Source organism: Phasianus colchicus, chromosome Z (genome assembly GCF_987193195.1).
Source record: "Phasianus colchicus chromosome Z, bPhaCol1.hap1.1, whole genome shotgun sequence".
NCBI lineage: Eukaryota > Metazoa > Chordata > Aves > Galliformes > Phasianidae > Phasianus > Phasianus colchicus.
Genome location: NC_143476.1, coordinates 89228097 through 89242293, shown reverse-complemented (window position 1 = coordinate 89242293; position 14197 = coordinate 89228097). Strand labels below are relative to the sequence as shown.

At 43.5% G+C, this 14197-nt stretch overlaps 1 protein-coding gene across 6 annotated transcripts in view; it reads right to left on the bottom strand.

Moving 5' to 3' along the window:
- Positions 1–4576, bottom strand: part of SETBP1 (SET binding protein 1) — a 269520-nt gene extending 264944 nt beyond the window's left edge. For all 6 annotated transcript variants that reach the window (XM_031597062.2, XM_090131235.1, XM_090131242.1 and 3 more), the window contains exon 1: positions 4214–4576. The gene's annotated coding sequence lies outside the window, so the exon portion shown is untranslated. The remainder of the gene's footprint in view (positions 1–4213) is intronic.
- Between the last annotated feature and the right edge of the window lie 9621 nt (positions 4577–14197).

Here is a 14197-nt window from a genome sequence, read left to right as displayed (position 1 = left end):
AGTCACCACCACTACTTCTTTCACTCATTTCCCCAGCTATGAAGGACAAGCTGTGTTATCTGATAGCCTTTACTCAATGTAAGGAATTATTTTGCCTTCCAGATTTTTTGGTTTCTCTTGTATGTCCCTCACCTTGTTCTCCATTGGTTAAACATGAGCACAGAATCCAGAGCCTGTTGATAAGCTGCAGGTGTGAAGATGCAATGAGCTTCTGAAGCTACATCAAATGTAGTTATCACATTGGGAGAAGGAAAAAGACATCTCTAAGGGTTTGAGTGCATCTCAGAAGCAACTGTGCTAACAACAAGCAATTATAACCTGATTTAATGTATGTATCACAAGGCAAAGTAGTCCCAGCCTTGAAAGTTTGGAAATAATTTTCAGGTCTGACAGGACTCTCAGGCTAAAACCTGGAGCTGAAGGGTCTTAAAGCACATCTTTATCAAGATGACAATTTCCTAAAAGGATGAATCACTTTATGTCATCACAAATAGTAAGGAAAGGATTTTTTATTTTTATTTTTATTTTTATTATTATTATTATTTTTTTAACATTGGAAAAAGAAAGATAACAAGGGGAGAACCTGTATCTTTTTCTGTGCATAACCTTTCTGTCCTTCTTCCATTGTCAAATGCAAGCTTAACAGCAGCGCATGCATGCTCAGAACCCAGCATGCCCACGTGTTGTGGACAGCAAAAATGATGTGCTGAATTTTCTGAACACAGTTTAAACCCAACTGAATTGTCCCTACTGCAGGCTGCATCATGGATACTTTTTGGCAGCTCTTAATGCTGCTTTTCAACATCATTACAGACCCACAGAACACAAATACTACAGAGAAGGGTAGTTAAGGGGGAGCAAGAAAGATGCCTGGGCAGACAGTTAAAGAAATCAGTCATCAATTCACTGGGATAGTTTTCATTTCCATCACAGCAATCTGTTGGATCCCAGAACTGTTTTTACGTGGTTCATTAAACAGTAGCCTTTCTCGCTACTAGTTGGGTCAAGAGTCAAAATTGCTGTGTAATTGCAAACCTCCAAGCACAAGGCAAGAGTTTTTCAGTCCTGGAGGGTGTTGTCCAAAGGCAAAAGAAAACAGAAGGGAAAGATTATGTGTGAGCAATTGAGCCCTACTGAGAGGGTTAAAAAAAAAAAAAAAAAAAAAAAAAGGGATTAGCCAAATCTTGTAACAGAAAACAAGAGTCCTGTTGGTAAACTGGCACTTACACCTCAGAAACGTGTGTGCTGGGGAAAGGCGCTCAAAGGATAGGTCAGAATAGAACAGCAGAGAAAATTAAGCAGCATATGAAGCTGAAAAAAAAAAAAAAAAAAAAAAAAAAGATGGTTGGACCTTTTTGAACATTTAACTTCTTGGGTTAATTAAGCATGTGGCCATAGAAGCTATTAAAGAAGAGCAGTTCCCAACTTAATCAAAGCACATTATTGGAAAAGATACTGAGAAACCTCAGTAGAGAACTCAGCAAATATCAAGTCAAGCTAAATAGCTCAGTTATGATTATTATTAATAATAAATCATGGCCACTGTTTCTTTTGTTTGCCAACAACTAACATAGTTTATGTCTCTGCACAAACCTAGAACACCATTTTATTACATTTCAGAGAGTGCATCCTCCTAAATGATAATGTGTTAATAATCTATGCTGGGTTTTTGGCAGGAACCAAAGAGCTCAAACAACTTGAAATAACATCAGCAAAAAATTATTTACTCCCCATCCCTAGTTGAAGAGAAAACAGAGGTTTTCTTGGCTCAGTTACTCCTCAATAGATTTCTGGTTTCAATTAAAACTTTGAGTCTGAGAAGTTTTTTTTTTTTTTTTTTTTTTTTTTAAAAAAAAAAAAAGCTGAAGCCAATAAGAGATGGAAGAGAAGTCCATTCACTGTGTTTTTGCTTTTTTTTTTTTTTTTTTTTTTTCCTTCCCTGTTTTTACATAACGCTTCCAAGCTAAGAGAGACTAAAGTTCATTTACATGGGAGGATTTTTCTCGTTTTGGCTAAAGAGCAAATAGACAAAATAACAATAATGATAAGAAGTCTGTCCCTTTAGCAGAAGTGTCAGATGATGGAGGGAAGCAATCTGCCGGGGCTGAGGAAGAGAGAGGTGTCTGTAGAGCAGCCACTTGCACGTTTGCTTCGAGAGGCATTTTCCCTGCCTGTGATAAGAAGTCCTAGACACTTGATTCTGCAGGTTTGTGATACCGCTTCCTAACATCAGGCGGACGATTATATCAATCCTGCAGCCTGCACCAAGTTATCCCTGGCTGCAGGGGCTGCCGAGTCAATAAGTGCTACTGCCTGGCTCCACAATATGCAACATGGGGGTGGATTTACCAGCGCTTCTACACCCCTGAAACCCTCCTGTCAACACCGACGGGATCACATTACTCTCCCTGACAGCAGAGGACTAGCGGGCTCAGCTATCCGCTCGCCTCGCACCCCCTTTGGTGGCTGACAGATGGACATATAAGGCAGCAGGGCTGCTCCCCCGACCCCACGAGGGCCACAGTGGTCCGGCTGCTGCCGGAACAGCTCTACCCGTTTCTTTGCCCGGGGTACGCCCGGTGCAACCCCACTTCTCTCTCTGCTTCTCTCCCGCAGGGACCCGGACCCCGGAGGTGGGGACGGCGGCCTCTTCCCGCCTGCGAAGTGCCCTATTAGCATCAGGCGTCGGGCCCGAGATTATCAGTGCCGTTTATTTGAAGCGGAAACGAATCGGAAATCCTTCTCTCAACTGGCTTTTTTGGACACATAAATACACGCAGGCAGGGGTAGGCGGCGCGGTGCGGAGCACGGCGGGGATGGCCGGTGCCCGGCGTGATGCACACTCACTCACACACACACGCGCGCGCGCGTCCACTGGCGAGCGAGGCGGGAGGTGTCCTCCGCCCCACTGGGAGGTCCTGATATCTCCCTGCCTACCGGCAAGGAAGGGCTGCGTGTATGTGTGTGTGCATGTGTGTGTGTCTGTGCAAGTGTGTGTGTGTGCCCGAGGGTGAGCAGCTAGCCTTGCGCCAGGGCTGGGGCTGACAATAGCCGCCCTCAGCTGCAGGCTGCGTTTTGCCCCCCCAGCCCCCTCGGCTCATATACACACACACACACGCGCATACACACACACGCGCACCCCGCCAACACCCCGGGGACGTTCACGAACAGCCCAAAGCTCAACTCTCCGCTTCCACCCACGGCGAGGAGAGGGGCCACTCTCCCGCAATCACGGTCTCGTTATTAACACCGATTAATACCGCGCTTCACTCCTCAGCCGAGTAGGGGAGGGTTCCCGCATTCCTAATCCCCCCTGCAGCCCCCAGCACTCTCATGCTCCCGCAAAGTGCCGCGTGTCCTTTTCAATGTCAAAAGCAGCGCGGGGCCGCGGACGCCCGGGGGCACCGGAGCCCCCCCACCTCCCCTCGCCCAGCGCCGAGCACCGGCCCCGCACGCACACTCACACCCGCTCACACTCGCTCACACACACACACACACACACACACACACACTCAGATCCCCAGAAGGTTACAGTGTTGCTCTCTAGCTCCACTTAACCTGCAATTTACGAACCGGGTTGGGGGGGAGTGGGGGGGAGCGGGTGGCTGCTCGCCCTGCTTTCCACATGCACACGCAGAGCAGTCACCTACCCCCGGTATCATCGGGGGAGCTCATACAGGGAAGCAAAGAGGGGTGGGGGGCAAAGAGGGATAAATACATTATTCAAACTCCTTGCGAAAAAAAAAAAAAAAAAAAAAAAAAAAAAAGGAAAAAAAGAAAAGAAAAGAAAAGAAAAAAGAAAGAAAAGAAAAAAAAACAACCCAAATTTGCAACCCCTTCCCAGCAGCGCGGCTGTACCCCCCCCCAGCCCCCCACCCCCAAAGACGCACATGCATACACACACCCCCCACCAGCCACAAAGCATGGGGAGGGAAGGAGTCTCGGGGAGAAGGACCGCATGCACTGCACAGAGGAGAAATTACCCCCCTCCCTTCCGCCCCCCCAAATAAATAAAGCCCCTTCCGCGCCATTGCAAAGTCACAACACGAAAAAAAGGAGACGACATTAACTTTTGCATGCAGAAGGGAAAAAGGTGGGGAGGGGGGAGAAGAGAGGAGGGTAAGACCCTCCTGCAAACCGTATCACCAAGACAGACCTTTCCTCGATAGCTCAGTTTTTTTGTTGGATTTTTTTTTTTTTTTTTTTTACTAACCCATATCCCCAAAACGGCAGTGGGGGCTTCTTAACAGCGTCCTCTTCTTCTTCTTTCTTCCTCTTCCTCCTCCTCCCTCGGATTCCCCCCTTCTTCTCTCTTCTCTTTTAGATCCCGGTTTCAATCCCTCGCCACAGCCCCCAAAGGTGCTTTTGCTTGTGTTGCGGCAAACCCATGGCGGTGTTCATCTGTCAGATTAGGGGAGCGCACGGCCGCGCAGCACACGCAGAGCGAAGAGGGAGGAGGGCGGGGGGAGGAGGGAAGGCACCCGGGGAGAGAGAGATGGACGGACAGACAGACGGACAGATAGCTCGGCAGATAAATGATAGATAGATAAATAGAGAGAGATAGAGCGAGAAAGGGGGAAAATGGCGTCTTGGAAGCCGGAATCCCGGAGTAAATCAAATTAACACGCAACACCCAGAGCAGTCCCGGCTAATTTTAGCAGGATCCAAAATAAAATGAAAAGGAAAAGGGGGGTGGGAAGAAGGAGGGGGGGGGGGGGGGGGAAGGGGGGGAAGAAGGGGAAGGGGGGGGGGGGAAGGAGAAAAAAAAAGAGGGAGAGAAAAAATAAAAATAATAATAATAAGAATCAATGCACTGGGTAAAATCCTGGATTTGAAAATCGATGGAGCTTGTCTCTGTCCCTCTGTCTCTCTCGCTTTTCCTTCTCTTCTCTCTCTCTCTCTCTTTTTTTTTTTTTTTTTAAGCGAGGGCTTCTCTCTCTCTCTCTCTTTCTTTCTTTCTCTCTTTCTTTCTTTCTCTCTTTCTTTCTTTCTTTCTTTCTCTCTTTCTTTCTTTCTCTCTTTCTTTTCTTTTTTTCTTTCTTTCTGTTTGTTGTTGGCTGTTTGAGGGGCCTTTTGCAGGGGGGCGCGGGCGGGGAAGCGTTTTCGCTTTTGCTTTTCCCGGCGAGGAGTTTTAAGAGGGAAGAAAAAAAAAAAAAAAAAAAAAAAAAAAAAAAAAAGACGAGAGAAAGAAAAGGAAAGAGCGAGCAAAATAAAATAAAATAAAATAAAAAAATAAAAATAAATTACAAAAAAAAAAAAACAAAACAAAACAAAACCAAACCCAAAACCCGCGACGAGAAAAAGGCTGCTTTGGCGGCGAGGAAGCTGTTCTCTTTATTCTGGCTCTCGTCTCCGGAGCGGGGCCCGTGCTGGTGCCGGAGCTCCGGCAGGCTGCGGGGCTGCGGCCGCCCGCTCCCCCCCTCCTCCGCGCCGCTCCGCGCCGCCCCGCGCCGCCCCACGCCGCTCCGCGCCGGGCCGCGCCGGGGGAGGGCAAGGGGAGGGGGGGAGAAGCCCCACTTTCCTAACGGGCGCAGGGTCGGTGATCGCACACACCCACCCACCTCTCCCCTCTCAGAGCTCGGGAAGGGGGAAAGCCGGAGGCCGCTTTTTGCACCCCGTTAGATTTATTATTTGATTTGATTTTTTTCTTTTTCTTTTTCCTTTCTCTGTCTTCTATTTTGTCTTTTTGGTCTGGTTCACACACACACCCCCATCCCGCTTCCCTGCAAGGGACGGTGATTTGTTTAAGCAGATCTGGGGGCTGATGGCTCCGTCTCTCTCCTTGCCCTGTTTCTCTCGCTCCCGGAGTCTTGCTGCACGGAGTTGGGCCTTTGGAAGGGGGAGTGAGTGGGGAGAGGGGTGGGAGGGGGGCTGGGACGGTGGCGGGAATCCAGGAGGAGAATAAATGGTAACGATCAAGCACACACACTCACACACTCTCTCACACACACACGTTCACACTCGGTGTGGCTGCAGCAGTGCTCAGCCGTGGGTTAATGTACTCAACAGTGCCACTACCTGACACAACAGCAGCAGTGATGGGGGCAGGGGAGAAAAGGCAGAGGAGGTGAGAGGCTCGGGTTGGAACTGTTTAGCCCACCTCAGCTATTCCTCTCCCACTTCCCCCCATATATGACATGTCACAACACAGCTGCTGCAGGCTCACTCCTTGCGCAGGGAGATCTTCAGGGTGTGGTGACTGATGGTCAGGCTAGACATGAAGAACTGATCTCTGGGTTTGGAGAGGACAGACAAGGGCTCTCAATACCTTTGGCAAGGTAAGGATTAAAGCCTGCCTGCCCCTTTCACCAATAATCTGTGACAGTGCACAAATTCAGCTCTGGGCTGGTGGATGTATAGGCAACAGCTGTGCCAATTCCTTGCTTTCCCATCCTTTCTCTTCCAGCAATCTATATGATGCTGTTTTTTGGGTTGCTAGTTTCACAGATCTTTACTCACAAGAGTAAATTTTTTGTTTGTCTGAGTAATCAGATGGATGATGAGGAGAAATTCCCAGAAAAGGGAAGATTTGTGGAATGGAGCTGTGGAAGTGTACCTACAGGTGATAGTAGCACTGGGAATGCACTTTGGGAATGTCCTACCTGAGTACCTCTGTGTGTTTGATGTCAGTGATGGTGCCAAGGTCATATGCTGCCATCTGCATCCCAAAGCATTACAGGAGGCTCAAAGTACACAGTGTTTCTCCCCTTTGCTCTGGTACAAATGGTAATAGCAAGTTGTCATCTGAGTGTTCTGAATTCAGGGTCAGCTGACGCAAGGACTACCCTATTTGACCCTCAGCAGCTGCGAAGGCGTATTTGTATGCCATAGTCCCTTAAATGCCTGGTGTGGGATGTGTTTTTCTACAACATGCACGCTGGTCTATCACCAATCAGGTAGGAGAGCTCTATATGACCCAAAAGATACCAGCATACCTGTCACCACCTGGTAGGTGGGTGAGTATTGCTCTTAGCCCCACTGTGCATTCTGGGAACAAGCTTTCTGGAAAAATCTCCTAGATAAAAGTCACTCCAAGCCATTATTTCCCTTTAGATTTCTACACATGACCCACCTCTGCCATACTGCTGGCAAATGATGTGCTTGGGTAGAGGCAAATCCCAGACTGGTGTGTTGTGGTAGAGGCAATGGTCTGCATGCATCCTTTTTTTTTTTTTTCCCCTGGTCCTTCTATCCTGCTTCCTACCACAAACACTGGAACATAAATCCATAAGGTACACAAAAACAAACTACGGCCAACAGATCACCCCTCCTTCCATCTCAAACAAATGTGCGTCCCGAAAACTTTTGAATCAGAAATGTCACACCAAAATTGTTGACATTTCTGATTGAAACCAAACAAGCATTGTCGTTTTGAATCAGCGCTTTGACACGGAGTAGAGGCTTGTTTGTTTAAATTAAATCACCCAACTGGAGCTACATTTTGTCATTTTGTGTCTGAGTGAAACAAAGAGAAACAGTGTCGACATTTCTTGGCAGAGCTGAGAGTGACATTTTCCTGTGAAGGATTTTGGTTTTGAAAAGTTTTGGCAGGTAAATCTTCTGCACCAAAGAGCTCCACTGACCCTCATCTTCCTCCTTGGAAGAAGCCAACACACATGATTATGAATTAGTTGAGTTGATCAGATTTACACAGAAAACTGAATTTTGGAGCAAAATGCTCCAACAAGGAAAATAACAACAAAATCAGTTTTGATTTTTCCTTTGTTAGAAAATTTGTTCATATTTTAAAAGTTTTGGATAAAAACTTTCTCTTAACCCTTTGCTACTTTTGCTTTCCTTTTCTCCTCCGGCTTCCCTCTATATTTATTTATTTATGTATTTAAGCAGCCCCTTTGAATTCATTTTAAACTGAGAAGTTCAATCTGGGAAGCAATTGAGATAAAGACTTATTTAATGCTTGCTTACTATGAAGACATGGGGGAGTATAGCCTCCTCCCCCTTATTCCCCCCAGCAAAGGAAAAAAGGCAAAGGAAAAAGGAAAAAAAAAAGAAAAAGGGAAAAAAAAAAAAAAAAAAAAGGAAAAATGAAAGAAAAAGATAAAGGAAAAGAACAAGATTCAGACCTGTTCAAGAAAGTTTTTGGTTGATCCACAGTAATTCTTATGTCTGTATTGCATGCAACATACGAACAAAATAATATCACACCTAATTACTTGTAGACCACAAACTCTGACAAGTCCCATTGGACCGAATTTCATAAGCAGAAAAAGACCCATTCCTTTGAGTGATCACACTCTATAATGTGTGCGCATAAATCACTATGGGTCAGGGTTGACATCAAGGGATTTCTTACCTCTGCCTTCTAGATCTAGAAGATTTTTGCTCTTTTAAAAATTCTCTCCAAGCAGCTCTGTAAGGTGCCAGGGAGTTAGTACAATCTGAGTGGTTCATCTGCAGAAGTTTCCTTTTCTTTGTTCTTTTCACTTAAAAATACCATAGCATTCATGAAGTTGGTTTAGTTCCTGCAGTGGAACCTGAGATGCATTTCCTTTTTTTGTCTGACAATCTACAAGTAACCTTGGCAGCATGAGACAGGCAGATGTTTTATAATGAAGGTCACAAGCCTGTAATTTTTATACAAACAGCATATTGAGCTAAATACATAAGTAAGCCTTTTTGGGTTCAAGCTATAAATTAATGTTATGCAAAATTACTGGGTGATAAGATAATGTAAAAAAAAAAAAAAAAAAAAGTATTTGGTTTCTCAATAAAACAATGGTAACACTTTACAGGCTTCAAAAATACACACAAATCATTAAAAAGAAAAAGCTATTTACCATCATAAATAAAGTAAATTAAAGTGAATTAAAGCTGACCAGTTTCTTCATGAGTTTTAGCTTTCAGGTCTTCAGTGCAGTTGGGAGCTTTATACAGTAGACATCTATCTATCTATCTATCTTATCTATCTATCTATCTATTTATCTATCTATCTATTTACCCATCCGTGTATCCATCTATCTGCCTGCCTATCTATCTATCTATCTATCTATCTATCTATCTATCTATCTATCTATCTATCTATCTATCCATCCATCCATCCATCCGTTCATCCATCTATCCATCTATCCATCTATCTATCCACACATCATCTCTTAGACATGCACTGGTTAGCAGTTACTGCTTAAGTTGCAGTTAGAGTCTCACTGCAATGTAATCTATGAGAGATTATACTTGGAGACAGGTGAAAACAGGGAGAAATATGAATGTACTTCAGTCTTTCCATTTGTTTTCTTCAAGAACTGGAAATTCTTGGAACAACTGCTCCAAAAATAAAAATAACAGTGATTTTAAATCTGTCCTTTCATTTTGCAAATCTCTCAGACTTGTGGGGTTGCATTTCAGCACTGCTGTGTGAACAAAGACAGCCAAGAACAAAAATTCAGGGCCAAAGGGCTGGAAATCAAGCGCAAAACTAATTTTAAGAGACACAAACCTCCTCTTTTGGTTGATTCTCCACAGATTTGGTTTGCATATTCCTTGGCATTCCCTAATCATTTACCTTGTATACTAATGGTGACAACTAAGTACTGTTGTTCCTATCTCAGCATCTCCTTGATGGAGAGAGACTCTGCCATCATCACTTCTATCCAAAAACAAAAGAACTTTTTTTCTCCTATTTCTCAGCCAAAACAATTAGGAGAAGAACTTGGTAGCTTAGAAACACCATATTACAGTGTGGAAGATGACCTTCTGGGAGGCCCAGTTCGAGTCAAAGAATTTCTTAACTATCAGATCTTTCCACAGCTGCTTTCCCCTTACAAAGCCAGTGACTAAACATTCATCTGTGATCAGGCAGCACACAAAAGTTGTGGAACTCAGTGATGCAGCACTTGCTGACACACCAGCAAAGGACATCTGCCTTTGCATAGGCTGCTCAGACACGAGTGTCCTTTTGAACACTGTTGAATGTTGGCCTCCTGTAGCTCTTTTGGCATCCATCGGTTTGTTTCTACTTTTACAGCTGTGGTGATATGCTGCAGTATTTTCAGAACCCTAAATAAATGTGATCTTGAAAGCACATGAAATTCCTTCCCTCATAAATAACATCAAAGAAACTAATTACTAATAAGCATCAAAACCTGTCCTGGATTCTCATGTGCATTGTTGATCGAATATGTGGTGGATTTCAATCATAGTTTTCATGCTGATTATAATTTTGCATATGGATGTGTATAGCTGTGTATACATATATATATAAGGCTTTATAAACTAATAGAAAAGCAATAACATGAATAAGAAGCATGTAAGCAAATATATTACATCAGTCAATGAAGCATAGAACTGGCAGGAAGTAATTTGAATCTATGTAGTTTAAGATAGGGAGTGAATGGATCTGTTCGGGAATCATGGGTATAAAGAGCTGTTTAATCTGGTTCTAAAAGGAAGCTGTAAAATGAATTGATAACTAGAAGTCGAAGTCAGAGAGAAGATCACAGTCCTATGAAGATTAATCATTTCAGAAACTTAGTAGGAGGATTGGTAAAAATCACCATCTTGTGCCATTTTCAGGTTGAAGACTAGATTACTTTGTAGAAGATACTTTTAAGCCAAGCAAAAGTAATTGGGTTCAGGACAAGAGCAGACATGAAATGAGTTAAGAACTGCCTAACTGACGGATCTTTGAAAGTAATTGTCAATGCAGAATTACTGTGGGAGAGGAGTGTTACTAGAGTTTCTCTCTATGCTACTCATCAGTAGTTTGGAAGTAAATATAAAGCTACTCCTGACGACATTTGTAGATGATATTATGGTTGGCAAAATAGCAAAGAATGAGAGTCCAGGACAGTATGGCTAAACAAACTGCACCGCCTGACTCAGGCAAACAAAATGCATTTTTGGTGCAATAAGATGCAAGTTATGCCTCTTGAAAGCTCAGACAAAATCCTTGTAATGTGATCAGCTGCAGCCTGGACAAGCACTGTAATTCTCACTCTCAGTTGGACCCTCAGATCTGAAAGTGGTTGATGTGATCCTTGGCTCTGCAGCCAGGTGACTTGTGTATGGCACCAGTGAGGTTGAACATGAGAGGCTGTTTATGTGACTGACAGCCACATTTCAAAACACATGGTGACAAAATTGGAGAGCTTACAGAAAAGAGCCACAAAATAAATAAATAAATAAATAAAAGATTGAGGGCTGGGGGAAATGATTTGCAGGGCAAGTGTTGAAGGATTATGTTCAGCTATTGGAAATAGATTTGATTTCAGAAGGAAAAATGTCTTGTAGTGAAAGAAATTGCAAGGTACCAAGGGATCAGAGTCAGGCACCTAATATCTCAGAGAATTTGGACCAGGACTGTTTCTCCCTACAGGCTTTCCTACATAACATTTGAAGTGATCCCTATCCTCTGTAAATCCAACTAATCTCTAAGTCCAGGAACTGTGATGGAGAGACCTTAGTTCAAGCTTTGGGGTCTACTTTGTGGCTGGGTGTTGCATTGCCCCATTGCAGTTCTGGATCTGACCTGGGACTTCTTTCTGAAAAACAAAGGTTTAACAGAATAAATTAAATTATTTGTTAGCTTAAACCGAGGTGAAACATGGTTGACTCTGACAGGCTGAATGTGGTCCTTTTTGGCTTGACAGTCTTTGAAAATAAATTTGCAGCAGAATTATGTAAATGTCTGTTGAACTTTGGCTGACAGCAACACACACACACCCCAGCACTCATGAAATACTATATAAATTGATGAAATTCTACTATTCCTAGCTGAAGCTATCAGTCATCCAATGGCTGAAGGAACACTACCGTAAGGGGGGAGGACAAATTATGATTTTTCTTGAGAAACTGTTGAATCATTGAAACTGAAAATTTTCCTTTGGTTTATCAACCCTGGCTTTGGTAAGGTGGATTTCTTTAATCCAAGATGAACTTCTTGTCACAGAATTGTACAGAGCTTAACTTTCATGGTAAGATCCCAGTGGTAATGTGTGATATCATGCCTTATATTTCTAACCTATCCAAGCCAAGGCAGATACATGAATCTCCTCCTCCAGATATAATATGTTGGTTATTCTTGCATGGATCAGCTAGTGTATTTGTTTGGACTGCTCTGTTAGACATGAATAGCACTAACTGGATCAGATATAATTGATTGCCTTTGTCCACAGATCTCCTATGGAGAGGATAGTTTATATATTTTTTCTTCAGAAAGAAATAAGCCAACAGAGAAAACAACAATAACAGCTTGGCCTTGGTTTTATCAAAGCATGAACTGCACTCCCACCTCTACTCTTTCCCCCTTCCAATATCCCCAAAATAAAAACAAACAAACAAAAAAAAAGAAGTGTCAGTAAATTTCAGAGAACATGAGAATGTCTTTCATGATTCTTCTTTGCCTGATGTGATTTTGTTGGACCTGTCACAAGAGAGGTCATACAGGCCTGAGATAATGTCAGCAGTTGGAGGATGCATTTCACAGGAGAGTCAAGACTGGACTCAGAGCTGTTTGGAGGAAAAAAAAAACCAAACAAACAAGCATGCCCACATGCTATTTGTGATGTAAAAACCTCTCAGACAAAGCTGACCATGGACAGCATGCAGTTCTCACTGTCCGTTAACCTTCTTTATCTGAAATGCAAGTCATTTTATCTACTCTTTTCCTCCCAGGGTTTCACAAAACTTGACACATGTGTGCTTTATGTGTTTTAATTATTTATCACTGTTGTGGGACACCTGAAACTTTTGAAGGTGGAAACATGAGGAACAAGGTGCATCACATTTCAGTGTAAAGCTCTATCTGAATAACAGTGTACAAACACAAGCAATACATTGGGATGTTTGGCACTCTGTGCATGAATGGGTTCAGCAGACCATGTGTGATGAGAATGAGATCCCATAAGGCTGGGGTGCAACACTGAGCAAGAATCACTGCTGATATCAAACCTCTGTCATCTGAGCTGGGTCTCATGTGAGGGACAGAGCCTTTCCAAACCCAGTAGCTAGTGGCATCAGGCTCATGGGATGCTTGAGTCTATACCACGGTAAGGAATAACACCCTCAGTAGACTGCAGATTTTGTTTGCAAGTGCCAGAGCTACAGCACAGCCTCAGGATACCTAGTTCTGCCTTCCCTCCACTCCCTGTTTGTTATCATTCCCCAATTCAGCCTTAGATCCATTGCTGAGGCAACTCCCTGAGGCACCAGCATCAGCTCAAACTACCCTCACTCTGAACCCGAGGGGAAAACAAGCAGGAACACTTGCTCCGCAGAACTGAGTGTTGATTGATTCCCTGTGCTCCAGGGATTGTGCTGTGCAACTTTTTAATTCACACCTAAGTCATCTATCAACATTTTCTTATCACAGAATTTCCTTATCAGCAAGCTGGAAAAACTCAAATCTACTGCGCGCTCAGTGCGTGGGGAGAGCAGGTGGGTTTCAGTTTGCTGTGCCATATTCTGCCCTCTTGCACGGCATTTTTTTTTTTTCTTCCCTTTTTTTTTTTTTTTCTTTTATTTTTCTTTTCCGTCCTCTTTCTTCATTTTTAAGCTGTCAGTGGCTGTGGCTCAATAGACATGAGGCATTGCCCCCTGCTGGTAGGTCTCACACCTGGCTGCCAGCGCGGAGCGGACAGCGGACGTTTGTCTGCAAGGTTTTGAGTGGCTTTGCGTTATTTTTTTTTTTCTATTTTTTTTTTTTTTCCGGTTTTTATTTAAAACATTAACTGATGAGGCTTTTTTTTTTTTTTTTTTTTTTTTTTTTTTTTTTAATTCTTTTCCTCCAGCTGCACAACACTGTGCTCGCACAGCAGTGTCTGAGAGTGGGAGAGACTTGTACCATTCCCTTGTTCGTTAAGAGTAGAATGCTAATTAGTGGTGTGGGTGGAAAAAAAGTCACTGGTGGAAAAAGTTGTTGAAGAACAGGATGCAGCTACCTTGGGCCCTTGACTACAGCAGGATCTGAGCAGACAGTGGTTTTGCACTAAGTCATTTATTCTTACAATCTGCAAGACGTGAAGGGACTGCATTTCTTGTGTTTTACAGGCCCAAATTTAAGGATTTTATATATATATATATAATTATATTTACAATGAACTGCAAGGTGAGCTTTGGATAAAGAGAATTCAAGCCCTTCTTGAGCTTGAATTCACATTTCTCCTGCCCTAAGCTCTTCTGTCCCACCCCACATTCAAGGCTTCTTCACTCTGAGGTTTATGCCCACTCTATCCAGCTGAAG